General features: G+C 38.6%; 1 protein-coding gene across 7 annotated transcripts in view; it reads left to right on the top strand.

Moving 5' to 3' along the window:
- Positions 1–26,156, top strand: part of LOC124275423 (choline transporter-like protein 1) — a 233,797-nt gene that overhangs the window by 91,301 nt on the left and 116,340 nt on the right. For all 7 annotated transcript variants that reach the window (XM_046710985.1, XM_046710984.1, XM_046710987.1 and 4 more), the window contains one exon: positions 21,755–21,847. The gene's annotated coding sequence lies outside the window, so the exon portion shown is untranslated. The remainder of the gene's footprint in view (positions 1–21,754; positions 21,848–26,156) is intronic.

The following is a 26,156-nucleotide window of genomic DNA, read 5'->3' as shown; positions in this document are numbered from 1 at the left end:
ATGGATGCATTAGGTGTCAGTGCCGTAATTGACATGAGGACAGCTCGTCATTTCTTGTGTGATTATATGTCTATTTCAAGCATCTACGCAGATCAACAGACTTGCACGCGATGGACGCTATGAGAAGAAGTGGTATTACAGGGACAGATATAGAACTCGGTGTTAGGACAGAGAGCTCCATAATTTGAAGTTCTTAGGGCAGTGTCATTTCACATGTATCAAACTTATTAGTTAAATTGATGTCAAATTTTCTCTATTGTTCAGTATTACTTTGATTATTGCTGTGTTACATTTAATATTGGTGGATCATTTCGGAGAGTAATTGGGTTGTGGGGACTGTTATTAGATCAGGTAGTTATGGAGATATTGCTATCAATACTTATATATGTGCCCTTCGATGGTGATGAGTAAGTGAGTTTAGTTTTACGCCCGCCTTTAGCAATACTCCAGCAATGTCACAGCGGAGACACCAGATATGGGCTTCACACATTGTACCCATGTGGGGAATTGAACCTGGGTCTTCAGCACGACAAGTGAACGCTTTAACCACTAGGCTGCTCCTCCGCCCCTGATGATGATAATGATGATGATGATGATGATGTGCTCTCTTTCAAAGTATCAATTCTTACTCAAAGTGCTTCAGTAGAGATTTCAGGTCTGAATATCTTTCCAGCTACCTATTGCTCTTATAAGACATCTCAAAACTGATCGTTAACTTATCTGATGTCATTGTACCTGTGTCATAGCCCATTTTATCAACCACTTGAGTGAGTGAGTGAGTGAGTGAGTGAGTTTAGTTTTACGCCACTTTTAGCAATATTCCAGCAATATCACAGCGGGGAACACCAGAAATGGGCTTCACACATTGTACCCATGTGAAGAATCGAACCCGGGTCTTCTGCATGACGAGCAAACGCTTTAACCTCTAGACTACCCCACCAATCCAGTCACAGGACTGTGTGGTACAGATATATATTCATGGAAAACACATGAAAGTACAAGTGTTCCTTTATTCTTTTCCAGGTTTCTTCAAATGGTATGTATTGCACTGTGGGTGAAATTCTGGAAATATATAAAGGAACACTTGTACTTTCATGTGTTCATTTATTCGTTTTAATGAGTATATATGAACGGGCAGGTGACAGTTACTTGAATATTGGTGATTTCAGCTTTTAAACAACAAAGCGTATGGGATTTGAACATAGTGGGGGTTAGCTTAAGACCTCATTTTGTGTGTTGTGTTCAAACGGAATTTAGCTACTATTGTTGCTTCTTGGATGAATGGATGAGATATTTCCAATCTGAGTCCAATCAGATGGTGTGAATGCCAAAGTCATCATGATTTAGCCTAACATCATAGGCAGGATTGCAATGCAATTGATTTTCATTCTAAAATGTTAGCATTTTGAAAGAAAATTCTCAAATCAATTTGCTTGTGGCATTTTGACATTTTTATGTAATATATCCTTTAATAAGCTGAAACAATCCTTTGAAGTGCTCTAATTAATTTGTCAGGGATTAATTTAGCGTACATTTCTTTCATCAGATATTAGAGTATAGCACAGTTGGGAATTGCATCGCTTGGCCCGTGGATCTGGTTGAGGCACACTGACCTTTGAAATACAAAGGGATTATATTTTGATGTTTGTCTGATGAGTTCCTTGTAAAGGATATGAACTTTGTATCATCCTTGTAGGCTAAAGCACTTCTGGAAATGTGACAGTTGTAACTCATTTACTCTTTCAGATTCCTCGTGTTAAAACAAAAATAAGATATTTCTCAAAGATGTTCAAATGTTATGGTTTACAACAGAATTATTGAGAAATTTATGTGAATGCCTAGTAATGTTTTTCATGGTAAACAGCAAAAACAGTTATCCTGTCATTTTGCTTTCCTATTAGCTGCTTACCTGTGAAGGTCTGGGTTAGAATGAACCTTCAGTAACCCATGCTTGTCGTAAGAGGCGACTACTGGGATCGGGTAGTCAGGCTCGCTGACTTGGTTGACACATGTCATTGGTTCCCAATTGCGCAGATCGATGCTCATGCTGTTCTCACTGTTGATTGTATGGTCCAGACTCGATTATTTACAGACCGCCGCCATATCGCTAGAATATTGCTCAGTGCGGCGTAAAACTAAACTCACTCACTCACTCTTATTAGCTGCTTGTTGTGAAAACATGACTATTAATGTTTTCATTTGCCTTTTATCTGTATATTGGAAATATTGTCAGTTGAAATGCTCTCACCAACATCTTCATATCATGTTCTAGACAGTTAAGGTCATTTGATTTATACATTCTAGCAATGTCTAAAGTATAATGGAATTTACATTTTTCCATACTTAGATCAATCAAATACTTGAAACTGCTCTAAGATTCCATATGGATCATCTAATATAAGCTTATTCTAGGTATAGTCGCTATAGTTATGCTTTTCTAGATTCTAGATTGACCCCAGAAGACAATAATGACCCTCAATTTCTGAACAATGTGGACTCAAGGGCCTATCTGTTGGATCAATATGGTCCAATTTCTGATCCCAGACCTGTCCTTCACAGGTAGATTGTCATAGATCCCTGACCCATCCTTCTTCACAGGTAGTCTGTCGGGTGATCTCTGACCCATCCTTCTTCACAGGTAGTCTGTCGGGTGATCCTAGCCCCATCCTTCTTCACAGGTAGATTGTCATGTGATCCCTGACCCATCCTTCTTCACAGGTAGTCTGTCGGGTGATCCTAGCCCCATCCTTCTTCACAGGTAGATTGTCATGTGATCCCTGACCCATCCTTCACAGGTAGATTGTCACATGACCTCAACCCCATCCTTCTTCACAGGTAGACTGCCACATAACCTCAGCCCCATCCTTCTTCACAGGTAGTCTGTCGGGTGATCCTAGCCCCATCCTTCTTCACAGGTAGATTGTCATGTGATCCCTGACCCATCCTTCTTCACAGGTAGATTGTCATGTGATCCCTGACCCATCCTTCACAGGTAGATTGTCACATGACCTCAGTCCCATCCTTCTTCACAGGTAGACTGTCACGTGATCCCCGACTGATATGACTCTGTGTCACAAAACAGAGGCTGTGTAGCATGTTTTTTGTGTAACACACTATGCTTTACTGGACACAGGACACATCCATTTGCAATACTTTACCCTACGAACCATTGAAAACAATTTCTTATATGTAATTGGTGAAAATCAAAGTTCAAGGTCACTCACTGATTGTGATTATTGTTAAATATCCTAAGAACATTATATTTATATGGGTGGAATTTGCCTCTTATCATATTTGACAGACTTATGAAAGGTCAAGGTCAACAGAGGTGGCTCTTTAATGTCCTGCTCAAGTTGTATTCCATAAAACTTCAAAACCTCTGGTATCACATGATTTTATTCACAATTATTTATATTATTAAAACTTGAAAGAGGCTTTGTTGATGCATATTGCAACAAAGGCCATCTTGTGCACCTTTGTCTCATTCAGAGCATTATGTCCACCATGGTACAATATTTAACAACTAATTTATTTTAGAATGGATGTGTTTGCTCGAGATCAACTCTTCCGATTAAGATATTAATGATCATATTCGAATCCTTTCTACAATGTCATTATTTTCCATTTATTGCAGTTATCGTCCGATGTACTGCTAAATGTCAATGCCATCAAGTGGCAGCAGTTATGAAAACTATAGATAAACACAGCTGATAACCATAACAGGTCAATTAGTTTTGACATTATGTTGTTAAATCTGTGTAGCCAGTTGTATATTTTCATATAACAGCAATCTGAAGTTTATGACAGATTGATATGGACATATCAGACCAAGCTGTCTATATCTCGTTAATAACACTCCCACCTGTATAGCTAGGTAGTACAGCTTGAAGCATTTCCAATAATATTAGATGTCTATAACTTGTAAATATCTAACACCTGCATAGCTCAGGTGCTCCTGAACGGTGGAAATGTCAATATCTTACTCAGGCCGAAATTACAGTTTCGACCTTGATACTATATAGGTATGGATTATATGACAGGGTGTCAGACTCAAGCGTGTTCATCATTGATGATCAGCTAATGGTTGTAAATTACAATACTGACAGCTATTAACAAGGGCGATGGACTTTACAGATGTCTAGACATGAACTTCTTGTATTTAACAAAAGCTGGTGAACGATTGCAGACACAATAGAAGATCCTCAAGTTTTCGGAAAAAAATGCAACAACCTTAAAAAAACAATGTTGAAATAAAATGGTCCTTGAAATTCACATTGCAGGTGAAAATGATACACTTGTGTACTTCATGAAAATGTTATATCGGATGGCTGGGAAATATATCTTGTGATTGAAGAGTTGAGTCACGATCAGTTCTTGATGCCCCTAGGGCGGTGGGGTAGGTTAGTGGTTAAATCGTTTGCTTGTCACACTGAAGACACGGGTTCGATTCCCCATTTGGGTACAATGTGTGAAGCCCATTTCTCGTGTCCCACGCCATGATATTGCTGGAATATTGCTAAAAGCGGCGTAAAACTCAACTCACTCACTCTTGATGCCCCCATGGGTACTGTTTAAAGCAGATACAGTATCAATGTATCACTGCATTGTCTGGTCCAGACTAGATTGTTTACAAGTCATTGCGAGAATATAGCTTAGTTTAGCGTTAAACAACAAGCAAACATACCATGCTTGGTGTTCTTGAATTAAATATTGCTAAAAGCGGCGTCAGCCCTACCCCAGTTGCGTGGATTGGCCCTCACAGTATCAATCACTGCATTGTCTGGTCCAGATTTGATTACTTTAAAAATTATTGCTGATTGCGCTGTTAAGCAACAAATAAATCATCCTTGGTGATCCTGGGGTAAATATCACTAAAAGCAGTGTCATCTTGGGCTCTTCCGCTACAGAATTGCAAAACATGCTGATGAAGGGTTGTTGGCTAGTATGAACATTATCCAAAGTCTGACGATTTATGAACTGGAATCATTGGTTTATTTTTTGTTGTTGTAGTTTTATGTGATTATTCGCAAAGACTTTTCATTGCCATATATGATCATTGATATTAAGTTTATGGACCTCTTTGTTTTTTTAATTAACATGTCCAGTTTTTAGGCTTCCAGGGTTTAAAAACAGTCATAATAACTGGACTTAAATATTCATTGCCTCTGCTCAATATGATTGCTTTTCCCAACTGAAATGTAAGCTGATCAAGTTCTGATTCCCTGATGAATCTGGGTATCCTATTTAAAAACAGAAACTCAAACATGGAGAATAATTCTGTTTGACAACGGCATAGTTTGTTGTCCATAAACTTTGAAAACTCGAGTTTACTTTTCTTAGAAATCATGAAGATCCTATTTTTCTTAAACCTCCCTGGCATATTCTCAGTCAAGAAAATGGATGAGTTGAGTAATATGAATGAAAAAGCCCATTTCTCTATTAAAACTTGTCAGTTTCAAATGATCTTTTGGATACCCCTTACAGTTTTTGTGCAAATATGAAAATCTGCATTTAGTCCTTTAATCAATATTTTCATAACAGAGAACTGTCATTTATATGGAATGCAAATTTTATTATCATCCCATTTTCACGAATTGTTTTCCTAAAGCCTTTTAACACCCGAGACTGATGAGCCGCCCATATTGGGACAATAAAACATCTCCCACAAACCAAAGTAATGGAGGAAAACTTAATTTGTGTTGGACAAATGTGCGTCACCTTCATCACCGAGAGATAAGCCTGTTTGATGCAATAATGAAAACAGAATAAAATCGCTAGAAGATCAGAAAGGATCGTCATTTGAATAAAATCAATATCAGTCGGCTATGGAATGCAGCATGAGCTGGATCGCCGCGGATAGTCAAACAGTCGGCATCGGTTTGCCGGATACCACCCGCGGCCACCCACTCTTGATCTATTCCCCTTCCCATGATGCCACAGTGCTGAGTCCCCAGTCTCGGTATGTTTGTTTATTCAGACGGGCTGGAGATTCAGTATGGCGTCCTGGCTCGGTCAGACATGAAAACAAGGTGCATGTGGATATTAATATATCGCTCCATGCACACGTGTGTATGATTATGCAGTCAAAATATTATGCCAGAGTGGGGTGACGGTGGTTGTGTACTTATTCGGTGGATGTGCGTTAAATTGTCGTAACTCCCTCGGGTTTTAATAAGGTCAAGTAATTGTGATTTGATTACACAATTAGTTTGAATGGCTCTGTAGGATCTAATAGAGCTTGCTGCGTGTTAAAAATGAAAGGTTATCACGATTTGATTTTTTTTATTAGACAGCAAATATGTTTTACATCAGTTTTGTTTGCGTAGGCCCTGATGGAAGGAGTAAATAGTTTCTTTTTTTGCTGCCCAGGACTTTCATGTTTTATATATTTTGTTTTCATTCGGGTGTCATTCCTTGGGAATGTGATAGGCTGTGCTTGGTGTGTTATTAAGTGATATGATATTGGAGGAAATGTTTTTATTATGCCAATTATATGATTTATTACACATTTACTTCACGGCTAATGTTCAGGTATGATGGGAAAATAAACTTAATTGTATCCTAGCAAGACTTAGGAATGCTTCAAGCTCGAAAGGTTGATTTGATTTACACTTGGTTGTTAAGTATACCTTATGATCCCTGCGGTATGTGAATGGGTATTTTTACAATGACATTGAAGAGGTAAACAGTTACATGTTTAAAAGTGTACTGTGAGTTTTGTCATGTTGATTCTATTGATGGTCCTGTAGCGCTCTTGTAGCTCGGGTGGCCCTTTGACTGTGCAGAGTTGTTTCCCTGTGTCTGTGCAGAGTTAATTAAGTCCTTTTGACTGTACAGAGTTGTGTCCCTTTGAATTTGCAGAGTTTTGTCCCTTCAGAATGCAAGTAAACTATGATGATAAGTTCAAATCCAGGTTTAACAGCACCACAGCTTGTGGATTTCACTTAAGAGATTAACATGTGCTAACAGTGTATAGGGATGACACACAGTGATTCAGTTCAAGTCACCATTAAACCCAAGTTATGCACTCGCTGACTCACTCATATTTTCAGAATTTATTTGCAAAAAAATACTTTCCTTCATGCTTTTATCATTTTTGTTCTCTGGAAACAAAAACTAATAATATGTTGTTATGAGAGACTCATTTGCTCGTCACGCCGAAAACCCGGGTTCGATTCCCGAAATGGGTACAATGTGTCAAGCCCATTTCTGATGTCCCCCGCCGTGATATTGTTGGAATATTGCTAAAAGCGGCGTAAAACCATACTCACTCACTCACTGTGGGGTAGCCTAATGGGTAATGGTTAACAATCCGCTTATCACGCTGAAGACCCGGGTTCGATTGCCCACATGGGTACCATTTGTGAATCTCATTTGTTGTCCTCCATCAAGATATTGCTTGTGCATTGCTAAAAGTGGCGTAAAAACATACTCAATTGCTCAGGATCACCTTCAGTAATTTGTGCAATCTCAACACCTAATGTAACACAGGGACATTTTATACTAAGTAACAAATTTACGTTCATTCATAACCAACACATCTGGCTCTTTGATATTGACAACCAAGATGTAATTACATTAGAATAAGGGAGCCATTGAAATAGACATTAGCAACGTTAAATTTCTTGCCAAAGAAATAGACTTTGATTCTCAGCATGGGTTTCCTGAGAGTAAGGATGCCCAGTTCCGCTTTAGTCATTAATTAATTGAAGATTTCATTATGTTTAATTTTGTGTGAACATTCTTCTGCACTTGAAACAGCTCAAATCTTTCATGTTGAGCTCGATTTGCAATTAAATGAACATAAAATTGTGACTTTCATTCTAGAAAAGAAGGTTCCATGTAAACCAAAATGTGTTATAGAATTGGGTTTTCTGGTTTATTAGATGCAGTGATTGGTGACATGCGATGAAGAATTCTTGTTGAAAAACTCTGGCTGCTGTTTGATGTTTGGCCTTATGAAGCGTAAGGGCTATCACCAGCATTAACTGTGAGACTGAAAATAGTCCAATGAATGGTAAAATGAATGTTTCTTTTAGATTCATAGTTGGAAACAAAAATTCCTGTGTTGTTCAAAATGGCCGAAGGACAAAAGGGCCAAAGGGGGCGAGAAGTGCCAAGTCAAAAGGGCCGATGGAAAAAGTCAAAAGGGCCGAGGTTAAAGTCAAAAGGGCCGTGACAAAAAGTCAAAAGGGCCGAACAGAAAAAAAGTTTAGAAAGGATTGACATTATTTATTGACACATGTAGCATGAAAACATAATATCATAACATAAAATATCATCTATAAAATGGTAATGGCATGGTAATAGCTTAGCATTCCATTTACAATAACAACAACAACAAACTAAACACTATTTACACTATTTTGATATGTAATTTATTAAATTTATATTTAGGCCCTTTTTTCGGCCCTTTTTTCGGCCTTTTTGACTTTTCATTTCGGCCCATTTGTCCTTCGGCCCTTTTGACTACAACCCGGTGGTTTGGACCTTTGTATTTTTATTGACTTCCTTGTCTGTATGTGTGTGATCCTTCCAAAAAGGTATTGTTTGCTACACGACAACCACCTCTTTCTACATATGGTTTCACTTAATCCAGGGGGTATGGGTGGCTCTGTTGTCCAATTTCTGCAATTCATTGTGTGGAGTTATCTCCCTTAGGTGTTACAGGAGCCTATGTATGTTTCTAGGTTTGTCAGCTCCCCTGCTCATTGGTTTATCTCCATTACTCTTGGCTTTTCTCAAACACAAAGTTCATATGTCACTAAAAACTGTTGAACATGGCATCAAATCCCACTCACTCATCATCTTGTCCTACATCAGTAGGACACAATTAATGTATAATACAATGCCAAACAAAAACAAATTAAATCTGAGAAGGTAAATGATCTTGTCACGTGATGTTTAATTGTAAATTTGATGCCCATGCCGACAGTGGTAAAAATTACATTTTTCTCTTGTTCTTTCTGTTACCTGAGGGTGTCGGGGTGTTCTATGCTTCTCCCTAGGCAATCTGTCTATCTACTCTTGTTCCGGGGATGATGTAACTCATATGATTAGTCAAATACAAGTCCAATATGGTGTTCAAGTCCTGTTTATTTTTGGAAAGAATTCTTGCACAAAGGTCCTCAGAAACTACACAAAGCGATACAATGACATTTACTTGCCGTCAGAAAAATATGTTTGATGAAAGTGTAACCCTTAGGTAAGCCAACCCCTTTCTACAAACTGCTTTTTCTGGTCCTGAAAATTTGGATTATCTACGGTCATATACAGTATACGGTCTCTTACAGAATTCAGATAATATTTTACTTATACATTTTTATTCATCAATTAAAAATCATATCAGCTGTTCTGAACTTGATTTATCCACCCAATCAGCAATTAGGCTGGAAACCCAGGTATTTATGGACAATAATCTTTGGCTTGACTGATTAACACTAGTGATGTAAGAAGTGGGTGGTCCTTTACAGTTTTTTATAAAGTTATTGTCAAACAGATGTCATGATGAACAGCTGAACATTGCCCTAATCCAGAGAACAAGATCAGGCCCCTGTTTTGCATCAGGTTTTGCATTACCTACTGCTATCCTCCTGCCTCGTCCCCCAATCTATTAACGGCTAACGATGGGTGGAACCAGGAAAGTTGTACCCCGCATCACCGGGTTATCCAATTTCCCGATTAAGATGCATAAAATTATTGCATAAGAGTTTAAATTTCTGATATGAAATTCAAGAAAAACATATGAAGATAGAATTTGAAATGTTGAACAGGTTTCTCTGTCAAGACCTAAAAACAAATTCAAAACCTGAAACTGTTTGAGATAGTCAAGGTATATTTTGTTGCTTCTTATGGCTTATCGTACTGTCAAGGAATGTTGAAAGTTTTTATCATTGTCATGTTTTTTTTATTAGAAGTGGGTTTTCCTATTCATCTGTCACTATTGGATACGATTAATTCTGAGAATTTACATGTATTTTTTTTTAACATGTTGAATTTCTTTGGAATTTTTTCTTTCTGTAAGCAGCCTGTTCAAACAGACATCCAGTGTTGTGATTTGATATAGGAAAGGGAACAGACCATGATGTATGTCTCTAAAAAATGATGTCGCCTTGAACTGGTTTGAACCACAGGGGCTTGTGAAAATACTGCCATCAAGGTATATACTAGGTCACTGACGGGGTCTTAGTACTATTATATATAATACACAGGGGCTTGTAACGCTAAAACTGCCATCAAGGTATATACTGTCACTGACAGTCACTGACCTATATAAAGTATATATAGTACTAAGTGATAGTTTTAGCGTTACAAACCCTAAGTGGTTGGAACACTCTTTGAACTAAGGAACCGTAATTAACGAAATCATGAAAGTATGGTATAAATTCTGGTCAGTGTTGTGTATAGTGCATTTGTATTCTACCATAGTCCTATATGAAATGGGCCTAGATTTTCGAAGCTCTCTTAGCGTTAAGATAGTCGTAAGTTAATGTTAATGTATGGCACTTACAACGATCTTAGTGCTATGAGAGCTTCAAAATCTAGGCACAGGTGTCTAAATCCACGATTGCTGACAGAAAATCATCAATGTAAATCATTAATATCAAGGGGCGGTGGGGTAGCCTGTTAAAGTGTTTGCTTATCTTGCCGAAGACCCGGGTTCGATTCCCCATATGAGTACAATGTTTAAAGCCCATTTCTGGTGTCCCCTGCCATGATATTGCTGGAATATTGCCAAAAGTGGAGTAAAACCATACTCACTCACTCACTCATAATATCAATCACTGGATTATATGGCCCAGATTCTATTTACAGGTTGCTTCATGCTGAACATTGATGAGTGTGAAATTGAACAACACACACGTGCACTCACATGCACTCAGGCATGCACACACGCATGCACACACATACACACAGTGAACTATTTTTATGAAATGTACATCCGAAAATTAAAAAAGTTTGTTACGTCTTGAATACGAGATAAGCTGGAGATTAACACAGTTGCTCCCCTTTAGTGCTGGATGATGCCAGGAAGTGATAAGATGCTCCCGAGATGAACTGCGATATCAGATCAGTTGGCTGTGCTGTTTATTTAATATACACAGCATGATAAACTAAGATTATATGCTGTGTCAACAAGAACATTTCAGCCCTAACATCACAGTGCACTGATATGATCACAGGTATCTTTTTAACCCAGGTATTAACGACCTTCACCATGTTGCAGAGGGGGATTTCCTGATGATGTCTTAGAGAGATAATAAAATTATTGCTGAGTTCGGTTCCCTGGATCCTTAATTGGGATGTTGATGAATATTCTATTTTTGTGTGAAGTTTAAGTGAGGTTATGGTGATAAGAAAATGGAGGATGTGCTTTCGGTGATTAGAACACACCTGTTCTAGCTGGGACAGTTGTTTCATGTCATGTGCTCTCACCGACCACAGAGGAAGGGTAGATATGTTTTACATGTGGAAGTGACCCTGTCCAGGTCATCCACGGATCAGGGGCTCCTTTCACGAAGCAACCTTTACTAAGGTTGACCTTAACTCCCATTCTTTAACAGTGCACTAAGGTTACCTTAGTGACTTACGATCACCTTAGTGCTTCGTGAAAGGAGGCCCAGGTGAACTTTAGCAGTGTCAGTCCTGGAGAAAGGATGGATGGGGGACTGGGTTGTTACCTCAGTCCTGCCCCACTCTTAAGTACTTACGGGTCAGTAGGGTAGCCTAGTGGTAAAAGCGTTTGCTCATCACGCCGAAGACCCGGGTTCGATTTCCCACATGGGTACAATATGTGAAGTGCATTTCTGATGTCCTCCGGCGTGATATTGCTGTAATATTGCTAAAAGTGATGTAAAGCTAAACTCACTAACTCTAAAGCACATGTAGCATGTAGGTGCCATCTTCAGGCAAGTGACCTTTGTTTGGATGCCTCCCTTCACCCAGCAGTGAATAGGTGATAGGATCAGATGATACTGTGACTGGTAACTGTCTGGCAACTTACAAGCACCTGCTTTGTTGTATACTCCCCCAGGGAGAAGAAAATGGAAATTTAGTGCACATTGTTCCATTGGCCGAGGTAGTAATATTAGTGTTTCGAGCATGTACTAAGGCATGGACACTAGTACTATATAAATACACACTGCAATCCTTGAAAAAATTACAACAACTGCAAGAATATTGTCCCACTAAATATCCTTGCGGACCCTCTGAACTCAAGTTCTAGGCCTTAACATACCGATTAAGTACATGGTGATCTTGAAATCTGCAAGTCTTTATGTTACCCATTCAATATGCGATGTAAATACAAGTATTGATGTCCCACATCTGCCATTTGAACGGGATTTATGGGCGAAAATAAAATATTCTTCTGTGGTCATCAATACCAGTTCACCTGACATTTGTCATTATTATGTACATGGAAGTGCCAAAACTGCTTCATAAACTTCTTCCTTGCCAAAAGATTAAATGGATATATCAATTTGGGATATGCAGTGAAGCTTTTGATGCCATGAACCCATGCAGTGCCGGCCCACTTTGGTTGATGGATGAGAGTCTTGGAGGGGAAGTATTCTCTACAGAGAGAGACCCTTGAACAATGTTGACGAGTAACTTGATCTTGTTGAATGACATTATAATTTTATGAGCTCAATCAAGAATGCATAGTTCAGGAATTTTTGTATTTATTTTATCAGCTTATATAGAAAATAACTGAATAGTGTTTTGCAGATGGTCGTTATGATTATGGATTTTTTTTTGCTTTTAATTATATAATAGTTTCCTGAAGAGGGTTTTGTGCTGAGTAGTTTCTCAGTGCTCCATGCCTGTTGTACCAGCTGACCAATATGATAATACAGCTGTAATAATATCTGCTTGTGGTAGGGCGGTGGGGTAGCCTAGTGGTTAAAGCGTCGGCTCGTCACGCCAAAGACCCGGGTTCGAATCCCCACATGGGTACAATGTGTGAAGCCCATTTCTGGTGTCCCCCGCCGTGATGTTGCTTGAATATTGCTAAAAGCGGCGTAAAACCAAACTCAGTCAGTCAGTCTGATCGTGGTATTGTAACCTCATGGCGTTGATCATCGACCATGCTATCAATGTCTGATGAGTCAAGGTATGTTAATTCCATCATTCCAACCTATTCCATTTTGGCTGTCATTATGCCTTTAAATCTTTAGATTTTGAATATACATCTTTGTGACTGCCAACTATCTCTTAACTAGTTCTGAGGTAAACTCTATATGCAGGCTTAATGCAGCTGTACTTGCAGAGGGTGGGAATTGCTACTCCTTACCAGTGTGTACTGATGTAAAGGTAGAAACAACCTTATCCTGATGAGCACAGATTTGGAGATGATGTCACATGGTAACTTCTAGATTCCAATGTATCGATACAACATTAGGAGTTAAGGCAAATAGGCAAAAACTGGATGTAAAGGGCAAGGACATGTTCTTTGACCTTTTGTTGAAAGATCACAATATTGTTAAAAGTGATTTAAAAGAGTTAGCAATATTCCAGCAATATCACAGCGGGGGACACCAGAAATGGGCTTCACACATTGTACCCATGTGGGGAATCGAACCCGGGTCTTCAGCGTGACAAGCGAACGCTTTAACCATTAGGCTACCCCACCTCCCTGGTTTAAAAGAGGACATGAAATGTTAAGATATTAATTAGTTCATGTCTGAAACTTTAACCACATTAAATCTCAACACTAGTAATTTTTGTAATGCTAACAGATCTTTAACCTATATTACATCATTGCAATAAATACTATGATTGGGTGGAATCAAACTAATACCAAATTTCAAGTCTTCTTCGCTTTGAACTTTATGTACGTGAATGGCTATTTCCACAGTAGCACTCTCAGACTACACCACCAGGTGTGAGGGCAGGAATATCCTCACTTCTAACTTCACATATCCGAAACCTTAATCACATAAAAGCTCAAGTCTAGTAATTATTCTATTTCAAGAATAAACCCATATACTGAAAGAGTAAAATCTGTGTCTGCAGACCGTTTCCACTTGTCTGAACATGATGACATGCGTCAACACATGAAAGTTGCATATAAACAGGTATCCCTATTGTTGGTGTTGGACAAACTGATCGTACCCAAGAACACTTTGGTATATTTATATAAAGCATTTGTTTAAAATATGTCAACCATTTTAGGATTATTAGAAGCACAAACAAACAAATGAAAAAAGACAAATAAGTTTGGGAAATGAAATAAGCCAATGGAAGAGTGAAAGCTTGATTTTTGTAGAAATACAAGAAACAAACTTGATTGATTGTGATTCTGCGCTAGCACATTTGTGCATCTGTAGATCTAATTTTCTTTGGCTTGAGAGGATTTGTTTTATGCTGTTGTTGCCCCTGTAAGTAGGGATTTGGGGGATCCACTGTAAGTTGTAGATTCTCAAGGGGTTGTACTACAACTGCCTACTGTGATTGGATTTTGCAAATGCCTGTCACTTATAAGATTAATTCAGAGCAAAAGAATCTGTAATGTCATTGGTTTGTAAAGGGTGAAAATTTATTGATGTAAACTTTTGTAATATGAGTGACACGATGTTTCAGAGTATGTTCTTACTCCTTCATCAGCTGCCGAAAACTATGAAGCAAATACCTATATAAGCTATGTTGCTCATGTTACAGAAGCTAACGTCCATGAACATTCACGTAGTATGTTTATAACTTCTAAATGCCATTCAAAGACCTTTTAGTTTGTAGTTGTAGGTCTCAGTGCCAGTGTGCAAAATAGTTTCCAAATTTTGCTAGCCAGTTGGGCTAGCTATGCCTGAAAGTTACTCGCCCACAAAATAATTCACTGGCCCGAAATTTGAATGTAGACACAGGTTTCATCATTAAGCTGCTAATATGATAAATATTTTTATCAGGTCATAATCTTGCATGATTTAAAAATGTGTTATAACTTAACAAGTCAGAGAGAGTGTTATATTTACAAAATGACCCCATGAAAATTTACCCGATTTTTACTAGCCACTAGCTAGCGGGCCAGTGGCTATTTCGCACACTGCTCAGTGATTTACGGCTGCTGGTGGTACATGGTTTAATCATATCCATTGGTGCCTCAACTCTAAGAACTAAGAACCTTTGGACAATTGAAGCACCAAAAAGACCTCCTCAGTAAAGCAGGGTGGCAGAGGTTAGCACTGCTATTTGTTGAGTGAAGTTGTACGGCTGCTGGAGTATGCTGATTGTTCGACTCAATACAAGGCTCCTAATTATTGTCCTGGATGTTGTCAGCAGCATACCCCTGCTCACATCCATCACTACCCAGTAGTGGACTTTCTGAAGTTCCTCAGAACTAACTTCTTCATTATTGTCTGTGGTTTTGTCAGCACCATACCTGCATGTGCAGGTTTCAGGGAGTAAAGTATTTACAATATGCATTAGATTCTCTTCAAATCTCAAACTGACTCTTGATAATTTCACTGAAACATGTTTCAAAACTTCTACTCACTCTTTGATATTCAAGACTGTCCCGATAATAGCCACTTCCTGTGTGTGTGATGTACGACAGTGTATCACCGTGTACCCACTTAGATGACAGTGTGACTCTGCCCTGCCCCAGTTTGACCACTCCCTGTGTGTCTGATGGATGACAGTGTATCATCATGTACCCACTTAGATGCCAGTGTGACTCTGCCCTGCCCCAGTTTGACCACTTCCTGTGTGTCTGATGGATGACAGTGTATCATCATGTACCCACTTAGATGCCAGTGTGACTCTGCCCTGCCCCAGTTTGACCACTTCCTGTGTGTCTGATGGATGACAGTGTATCATCGTGTACCCACTCAGATGCCAGTGTGACTCTGCCCTGCCCCAGTTTGACTACTTCCTGTGTGTCTGATGTACGACAGTGTATCATCGTGTACCCACTTAGATGCCAGTGTGACTCTGCCCTGCCCCAGTTTGACTACTTCCTGTGTGTCTGATGGATGACAGTGTATCATCATGTACCCACTCAGATGCCAGTGTGACTCTGCCCTGCCCCAGTTTGACCACTTCCTGTGTGTCTGATGGATGACAGTGTATCATCATGTACCCACTTAGATGCCAGTGTGACTCTGCCCTGCCCCAGTTTGACTACTCCCTGTGTGTCTGAGCTGTGAGTCTTCGTTAGCCATGTATCATCACCCACTTTTAGATGCCAGTGTAACTGTGGCATGGACAGCTTTAGAATCCGCATATCTTATGTTCCCCATCCGTCTCTGACAGGAAGGGTTATGTTATCATTGGGCAGATAAACCATCTCTATCAGCAAACACTCTGCAACCCTTCTTCCGTAGTCTCCTAACGCTCCCTTGTGCTCATGCTTGAGTGGAACTTGGTGTTGGGGAAATAGTTTTTAAGCTTTTTATCAACAGTCTGTATTGATGGTGCCATTTCTTATATGTAAACAGTATACAGATGAAGTTTGGACAGATGTTGTGCTTCAATTTGAAAAGACACTTTCTGTTTCTAAAACAGACTGAAAGATTAAGTTAGTGACTGGAGTTTAAGTTTTCACAACTGCTGTACAATGGAGACCTGTAAGTAGCTAGATAGTCAGGGTGTAGTGATGATCTAGAGTTTCCAGTAACGAGCAGCCATTGTGACCATCAGATCCCCAGTTTATTCGGTTCTTGTGAGAATCATGGGATACTGGGGTTTATTATCCAGGGCCCTGTTCCACAAGGTTATGTTAGTGCAACGATTGTTGAAATTCTACATTAAGGTATGGAGTATGAATATTTTAACGCTAAGATTGGTATGTGAAACTGGACTAAAGTCTTCCTGTCAAATGACACTCAAAGGTTTTGGTAAGATGCTAGTTTCTAAAACAGAATGTGAGTGATTGAGTGGGAATTGCATTTAACACTGAGGATTGACAATTCAAAACAACAGAACTCACTGATGGTCTTTTCTGGTTGTCATGCATTTCTTATTTTAATGGGACGACCAAATCTCTGATTTAGTTGATTCTTATGATGAACCTTAAATTTGTTGGTTGTTTAATGCTGACTCAGCACTACTTGGCATTTGACAGCTGTCAGCAAATAATCGAGTCAGGACCAGATAAACCATCATGAGTATTGGTCTGTGCAATTAGTATACCAAACGTACATCAAACAAGTCTGTGAGCCTGGTCACTCAATCCTGTTCGTCACCTCTTATGACAAACATTGGTTGTTAAAATCAGTTTTTCCAATGACATTTCGTGTTTTCAAATTCTTCCAAATTAATCTACTGACATTAACTTCTGGCTACTTACTGTGCCAAGAGATTAATAACTCAGCTTGGCCAAGAAGTTACATCAAAATGTCAAACTGTTATGGACAGCTTCATGAGACAAAACTTTAACTGTAGTAAAGAATGAGTCATTACTTTGAAAGGACATGTGGGTTTGATATACTGTACTCATCACTATACCAGTGAACTGGAACATCTGGAACACCTAACCTTGCCATCTTCAATATGTAGGATTGTTTTGTTATATTTGAATATTTTGTCTCAAAGTTGTGTTAAAATATTCTCAACTTCAAATACTATCCTTAATTTTGGTGTGGAATCCCATACCTTGATGTTTTATACACTCAAGCATATCACATGACTTTATTGATCACATGATCTCCCAGTGGAACAAGTATATTTCTAAAGAACATTATTAGCTCATAATTTCAAATCACATCACTTACACAGTCAAACACATTGTGTTACTAAGCATTGTGTAACAAATCATACAGTGGAACGAGCAGATTTCCAAAGGATTTAATCAGCTAACAACCACAAATCACATGATTTGTACATTCCACACATATCACATGCCTATTGATCATGTGACAAATCACTGTTGAACAGCCAGATTTCCAAAGAATTTAATCAATCCAAATTCAAATCACATGACTTGTACATTCAAGCTCTCTCACATGACTATTGATCATGTGACCCCAAGCTCAGTGTTGTGGCCAAGAGTTGATGCTGGAGTAGGTGGAAGGCATATATTGAGTGGCAAATCTGGCAAGAAGTGTGTGTAGAGTCTATTACAAGCCCAATACAGCATGGGGCTCAATATGAGATATCGGACAGGTTGCTTCTGTTGGGTAGAAATGAATGATTTGCCCCATGGGCAAGTTTATGCTTAGAGGAGGGTTTGTACTGGCAGTGAAATTAACACCTATATGAAATGTACGAGAGCTGTGGTGCCATATGGGGATATTGATGTAGACTGGGGGGTCTCGTCTTGGAGGGAAATTAATTCACAGTGTTAAACATATCAGAGACGTATTGTAGAAATGATCAGACCTGATGAGAGAAGCTGATTTAGTTTTTAAACATTTTTTTAGAAATTGCATAATGACAGGATGGTTTCCTGTCTTAGATTGATCTAAATTGGCTAAGACTTTGTTTTTGCTATCTAGCAAAACGCATCAAGATTGCTGGAAGGTTTGAGATAAAGCATCCCTGGCCTCTCAAACATCTCATGTTGTTTAATAAATTAATGAATGGAATTGAGGCCTTGAAGGCTGTATATCAAACACAATTAGACATGCAATCTTGCAGATGGCACCCTTGAAATTGGCTTGTCATTCATTGGTAAGTTTGTATATATAGTGCTCAAATTTTTATAGGGGTTTTGAGATGTTTAATACTGTTACAAAAGTCAAGGACAACAAGTGGCAAGAATGTGGGCTGATGTTCAGTGAGTTGCAGACAGGCTGGTTGGTTTGAATACTATTGGTATGACAACTATTCCAAGCCTATGACAAAGAAACAGTTCCCACATTGAATCTCAGATTGTCCCTTTCAAAAGTTGAATAATTTATATATTCCAAAATGTGTAAAACATCTCATACACATTTAATCCAGGCATTTGTATGCCATATCTTTATCTGAGGTTTCTGAAATTCTGATTTAAACAAAACCAAAAACCATTATGAATATGTCTTGAATATGTGATCTTTAATTTTCAACACTCCAACAAATGTTGTAGTCATTTTCTGAAATAACTAAATGTAAATCTTTCTTAAGCAGTATTGACCTATGATGTAAAGAAATGAATGAAGAGTGATGTATACTTTACACCCCTCAAGGGACATTACTCAATCATATTAGACTAAGTACTACTGACTGCACAACTGATTATCATCGTCATATACACAGATCAGCCCTGGAGGCATAGCTCCAAAAATTTCTCCTTACATTTTCATTTAATGTTGTCTGCTGAAGGGAGATCTCCTGTGATGGGACATCCCATCTCCCCAGCATCAGTTAGACGAACAATTAATCGATTTGGACAAATTCCATGATGAAAGGATTCAGATGGAATGATTAATTATGGCGGGATCATAATCCCTGAAGGAATGACCGAAATCATAGAATAATGGCACAATTGCTGGAAGGTAGATTGACTGATCTGTGTTTTATAGATAGGGGTCAGGGGTCTCCACGTCCACAGATCTAGAAGGGTCTTGGGTGCTGTTGGATGTTCCAACAGGAGGCGATAAGGGAGGAATTTCGAGGTGTCCACTTTGACCTTGTGTCCGTATGGGAATCAAGAGGCTGACTTCCCCTTCTGTGTTTTGTGGCTCTATTGATTGATACTAGAGTTTGTATTCATCCGTTTTCTGTGATTTATTGAAAGACTTAGTCTTGGTTCTTTAAGATTTTCATGTCGGGTTTCCGTGTGAACTGATAGGAAACTGTTTTAGATAGTTGGGTTTGTAGATGCAATGGAAGATTAGATGGATGGATGATTGAAAGGACTGGTGTTTTAAAAGATGAATGGAATGAGTTGGTAGGATGACTGGGTAAATTAAAGACTGGTCAATTTTGAAAAGATCTATACGAATTTGCTTTGATACTTTTGTCCTTTTTGATAAAAACTAATACGTTAAAATGAAAGCTATTCATAAGAAAATAGAGAATTTGACAATAGAAAATGTATCTGTCAAATATTTTATCAAATTGGTGTGGCCTTCTTCTTTAGGAGGGAAACAAGAAGTCTAAGTCAATTAGTTGATGTGTTGAATCCAGGTTTAAGGATGTATAGAATATAGACGTGGGTTACTACAGAGTATTTTCAAGACAGTAGCATAAACAGAAACATAATGCACACCCTCATTGGCTGCCCCAGATGTTTGTATTGGAGAGAACTCAGTTTGACCTGACAATGTAAAATTGCAATTATAGATCAAATAGAATAATTTCAGTTCTTAGTCATGTTGTACAAAGCATTGTTTTAATTCTTTTAAATATTCAAGGATTAGGTTTACACTTTGTATTTGTCTCTGAAACTAAGCCAGGAAAAAACAATCAACTGTAACCTGGGGCAGATACAGCTTTTTGAGAAAGGGGTGCACACTATTGAGAAAAGGAGGGGTGCACACTTCATTTTTACCTGAGTTCCAACGGTCTTTAACAAACTTTCAGCACAAAAGGGTGTGTGTGCAACCCTGCAAAACACAACCCCACCCCCCTCTGGATCCACCTATGGTAACACACATCAGTAAAGTCTACACTTGATTGAGTAAAAAATACCCCATAATTATTTAGCAGTTTTGATGCAACAGTCAGTAAGGAATGTAGATTGATCGGAGGATGGGGTGAGGGTTGGGATGGACAGATGGAGAAATGGATGAATGCAATTCAGTTGAATGAAGATGGTATAGATGTATAAATATATGGTGCTTGACCATAAAAGCTTTTATGTGGATCCTGTATTCTTCCATAGTTTGATTTCAATAATGACTTCTCTCACGATGCGGTAATAACTCAAAAGAAAATTCCAGTCGTGTTCGATTCTGTAGCTTTTCATTAAGATTTGTAGTTACAGTGCAATTTCACAAAATACGAAATTCTAAATAATTTTATTACATCATGGCATCAATATAACTGCCCCTGATTGAACTTAAAAGTTGAATTATATGCTGGATTAAGAAAAATTGCTGCTTTCATTTAATACTTTTAGTGAACCAAACGATATCTGAACATGCTGGGGAATAACAAAACAGAAATCTCCAATTCTTATGTCATATTTCAAATTAACCATGACATAAGGCAAGAATAATCCATATTGTGAAGATGGTAAGATAAAAGCCTTATGCTAGAGTTATTACAAAGGTATTATTATTCCATTTTTCATGGAATCTTGGAACTTGGGGTAAGGTATCATATCATTCTCTGCCGAATTTGTCTGAAGAAGAAGATTTACAACAATATGTTTTCCAAACCACCATACTCCTCTTTGACCAAACCGGCATAAAACAACACAATTTCTTGTCAGAGGTTGTCATGTGGACATTATTTCGAGAGATATGACGGAATAATTAATATCCATGACCAGACCTTCCTGTCCTAACTCAAAACACTTTGTCCGATTTATTGTTACAGGAGCGCAGTATCGTTTCTTCGCAGACACTAAATTCCTATTTTGATTCAATCAAGACGGGATATAGCACAGAGCTTTAATCAAGTTTAGAAAGATACGGCTAGATCCTTTATTTTTTTTACCGTGAATTTATCTGTCCAGATTGGATAATTTGTATGCAGTCGGAGTCATTTATAATAACACTGTCGCATCTGTCGAGAATGAAAGAGGGGGCTCGCAATGCATGGCACTGAAACCTGAAGCCTATTAGATTGGGATCAGGGTTTATCATAGCCTAGAGAAATCACATTTCTCCTCGCATCGGCAACTTTAGATCTTGTTAAGTGTATTGACGAGATTTCGCTTCATTTGCAGGATTCCAGATTGATCCATTGTCCACTCGCGGAATCTCCCTGATCACCTGTTGAGGAAGTATTGCCGAGATACACGGAAGTCTGTCTGGAACAGGTATGTGCGAATATTTTTATTTCCTTCATTTTGTCTTTTAAGATGTTTTATGGAGACACTTTGTTATGATAGCTGAATCTGGCTTCAGAGTATTTTGAGTTGAGATGAAGATGTTTTCATTTGATCTGCTGCAGTTGTTGCCGGAGGGTTTGGGCAGATGAAAACACTTTGAAACCATAATGTGAAGGAAGTGAGTTTTCCTTGTAAACTTCCTGACATAACAACAACAACAACGAGTTGACTTGTAAAAACAACAATAATGATACGGATCAATAAATACTGAAATTCATAAGTGTATGGTGTATGTATGAATAGCGTGTTGATATCAAGAATACTTGTTTTGTCAGGATGCAATGTAGAATGATCATGATGAATTGATAAAAGGATGTTTGAATCAACTGACGCTGCGATGACAGGGACGTTGGTATGAAGCTGATTATAGGAATGTTTGTATTTGTATTTGAGGGATTCTGGTATCTTTGAGACACTACTTCTGATGTTTTGGGAGGTCAAGTGTTTAAATGGCCCATAATTTGGTGTGTCCAGTTCTTGTCGGACCAATGGCAGGATCTGCCGTTTATAATTTTTTTTCCCCATTTCAAACTTGGTATGACCCTTCTTTTGTCAGAAATTTGTATGTTGAGTTAATACCCTTACTCATGACAGGATCTGCCGTTCATTTGTTCCTATTCGGTCTGCGATGATTGTGTTGTCAGGCATTTTCTGTGTACAGTTGATTCCCTTACCTGTAGCAGGATCTGCTGTTTGTTAGTTCCAAACCCAAATTTGGTCTTGGTATGATGCTTTGGTTGTCAGAGCCATGCTTGTGAGTTTTGCCAAGGTGGTAGTTGGTGAATCCAAGTAGAAAAACATGGACAAGCTGTACTTTGCCTTGGGATTTCTTCTCACTTGAAGTTGGGCGGTGGGGTAGCCTAGTGGTTAAAGCGTTGACTCGTCACGCCGAAGACCCGGGTTCGATTCCCCACATGGGCACAATGTGTTAAGCCCATTTCTGGTGTCCCCCGCCGTGATATTGCTGGAATATTGCTAAAAGCGGCGTAAAACTAAACTCAGTCGTCAGTCTCACTTGAAGTCAATATGTTGTTGATAATTGAAACACTATCCAAAATGACTGTGTTCAGGATGTTACAAAATACAAAAAGTTTTTACAATATTTCATAGAGTTCATTTCGTAGGATTAGTCTAGCAACTTCCATTAACTTCCAATAATTCTTGCATCATGTGTTTGAAAATAAATTACATGGAAAACAAACATTATGAATTATGCAATGAGCTATTGCACAAGTCCTTCATTTTAAAACTGCTATTATATTTTCTGTCTATGGGTATCAGTACGATCTTTCTCTTCATTTTGTTAAACTGTTGTCAAACAAATTTGTTTTAGGAGAAATGAGAAAAGGGAAATTTGGGTAAAGAGGTAGTTTATATGCATTCCAATTCAAAAGACACTCTTAGCAAGCCGTGGTCTGATCCTATCATTAGGACATTAGCACTTGTTGATACTGGTGTAATAAAACAGAGGACGACCAGTGTTGTCGAAATTGATCTCGGAAATGCGATGCATATTTATCATTTCCTTGCATTTCCATCTAAATGACAGAAAAACAGAGCATCCTGGCAAGTGTATGTTAGTCATGTGATAGTTTTGAAATGGGTTAAATGCTCAGCATCAATATCTTCTTGCAGCTTAATTCTTGTTGTCTTATAATTTGCTTGTGTGGTAAATATTTTATTCTGTGCGTTGACATTTTTGTTTTTCAGTGAAATTGTTTCCTTTTGCCCCATATTTTTTAGAAAGTTGATTTCACGTGATATTGTTGCGTGTTCAATTTTGCGCTTTATCCTAATATATCAAAACAATTATTTCCATGATGACTAGTTGAAGGAAATTAGCATTTTGACAAGTAATTATTGATCTGTATTGAGATTGCTTTTGAATACTGTTGAAAGCAGCATTCAGCGAAACTCACTCACTGACATTCATTAAACCACGCTACCATCATTATCATAAGAAAAAGAAGAAAGTGTCCAATATAAAACTGTAAACAGTGCCTTGTTTTCGTTGATGTGAAAAACCTTCACGACCTCACTGAATGACAGCTGTATGTTGAGATTCTCAATAATAATGATCACAAATATAATGAAACTACAACAGTGAGAACGATGTAATCTGTGGCAATGCTATCTTTACACAGCGAGCACGGGCTGAGGACAGATGTTGGCTTTCATTTGGATGCTGTCAGATGTAAAATGAGTTGGTTTGAGGAATATTCTATTGTGCAACACGATTGTCATTGTTGGGAACATACACTGCTGAACGAGATGTACACAATGCTTGATACACTCAGCTGGCATGTATGTTGGGATATTGTATCTTTCCCTATTGACTGGGCTGGCATAATTTGCAATAATAATCTGGTATCTGACAGTATTATGGTGCAGATTTAATTTTGCATTTATACAACAGCACACTTGATAGTTTCAGTAAAACACCCCACAACTGGCAACATCAGTAAAACAGCCTCCATGGTAGTATCAGTAAAACAGCCTCCATGGTAGTATCAGTAAAACAGCCCACATGGTAGTATCAGTAAAACAGCCCACATGGTAGTATTAGTAAAACAGCCCACATGGTAGTATCAGTAAAACAGCCTGCATGGTAGTATCATTAAAACATCCCATATGGCAACATCAGTAAAACATCCCACAAATGGCAACATCAGTAAAACAGCCTCCATGATAGTATCAGTAAAACAGCCCACATGGCAATATCCGTAAAACAGCCCACATGGCAATATCAGTAAAACAGCCTGCATGGTAGTATCATTAAAACATCCCATATGGCAACATCAGTAAAACATCCCACAACTGGCAACATCAGTAAAACAGCCTCCATGATAGTATCAGTAAAACAGCCCACATGGCAATATCCGTAAAACAGCCCACATGGCAATGTCAGTAAACAGCCCACATGGTAGTATCAGTAAAACAGCCCACATGGCAATATCAGTAAAACAGCCCACATGGCAATATCAGTAAAACAGCCCACATGGTAGTATCATTAAAACATCCCACACAGCAATATCAGTACAACAGCCCACATGGTAGTATCAGTAAAACAGCCCACATGGCAACATCAGTAAAACAGCCCATATGGTAGTATCAGTAAAACATCCCACATGGGAACATCAGTAAAACAGCCCACATGGTAGTATCAGTAAAACAGCCCACATGGCAACATCAGTAAAACAGCCCATATGGTAGTATCAGTAAAACAGCCCACATGGCAACATCAGTAAAACAGCCCACATTGCAACATGTCTCCATGGTAGTATCAGTAAAACCTCCCCCAAGACAATTTGAGTAAATAAGTCAGTATGATATCATCTGTAAAACACCCCACATGATAGAATCAGTAAAACCACCCCAAGGCAGAATCTGTAAAACACCCCACATGATAGAATCAGTAAAACCACCCCAAGGCAGCATTAGTAAAACACCCCACATGATAGAATCAGTAAAACCACCCCAAGGCAGCATCAGTAAAACACCCCACATGATAGAATCAGTAAAACCACCCCAAGGCAGCATCAGTAAAACACCTCACAAGGCAGCATCAGTAAAACAGTCCACATGACCGCATCAGTGAAATGCCCCACATAGGAACACAAGTAAAACATCGACCTTGACAGAATCAGTAAAACACCCCGCATAACAACATAAGTTTTACACATAAAGAAAGTAAAATTCTTCCTCCTGACAACTCATTTATCCAATGACTTTCACAAATGTTTCAAATTTATATCCAAGAACCAGTAATACTCAAGAAAAACATTGTTCTGTTTTATGAATGATTGTTGATTTCTTTGTTCGAATCCTTTAAGGGCTTGGTGGTATAGTGTGTACACTCTTCAACATGAAGTCAGGAGTCAGTTCCCTGCATGGATACAATTAATGGATCCTATCTTGGGTGCCCCTTACCATGGAATGTCTCAAACAGTAAGATCCAAATCACTACTCCTTGAAGGAGCTGATGTGTATAATTGAACCCAATGACAAACAGACACATTTGCTTATTTATTAGTTTTACTTATGTTTGATTCCCACTGTCTGTAATCAGTCGTGGTTCATAGCTGTCAACATGTGTTGACGTGAGACATATGCTGTCACTAATTATCTCCCTTTACTAAGGGCAGATCTGACATAATATTTGTAAGCAAGAGACCTGTTTCCCCACAGCGAGTCTAAGATTAACTCCCTCCAGACCAGTAGACAGGCAGGCAGTGCC

The sequence above is a fragment of the Haliotis rubra genome, unplaced genomic scaffold, assembly GCF_003918875.1.
Source record: "Haliotis rubra isolate DU_JTF1 unplaced genomic scaffold, ASM391887v1 Scf2, whole genome shotgun sequence".
Lineage (NCBI taxonomy): Eukaryota > Metazoa > Mollusca > Gastropoda > Lepetellida > Haliotidae > Haliotis > Haliotis rubra.
This window is presented reverse-complemented; position numbering and strand designations above follow the sequence as displayed.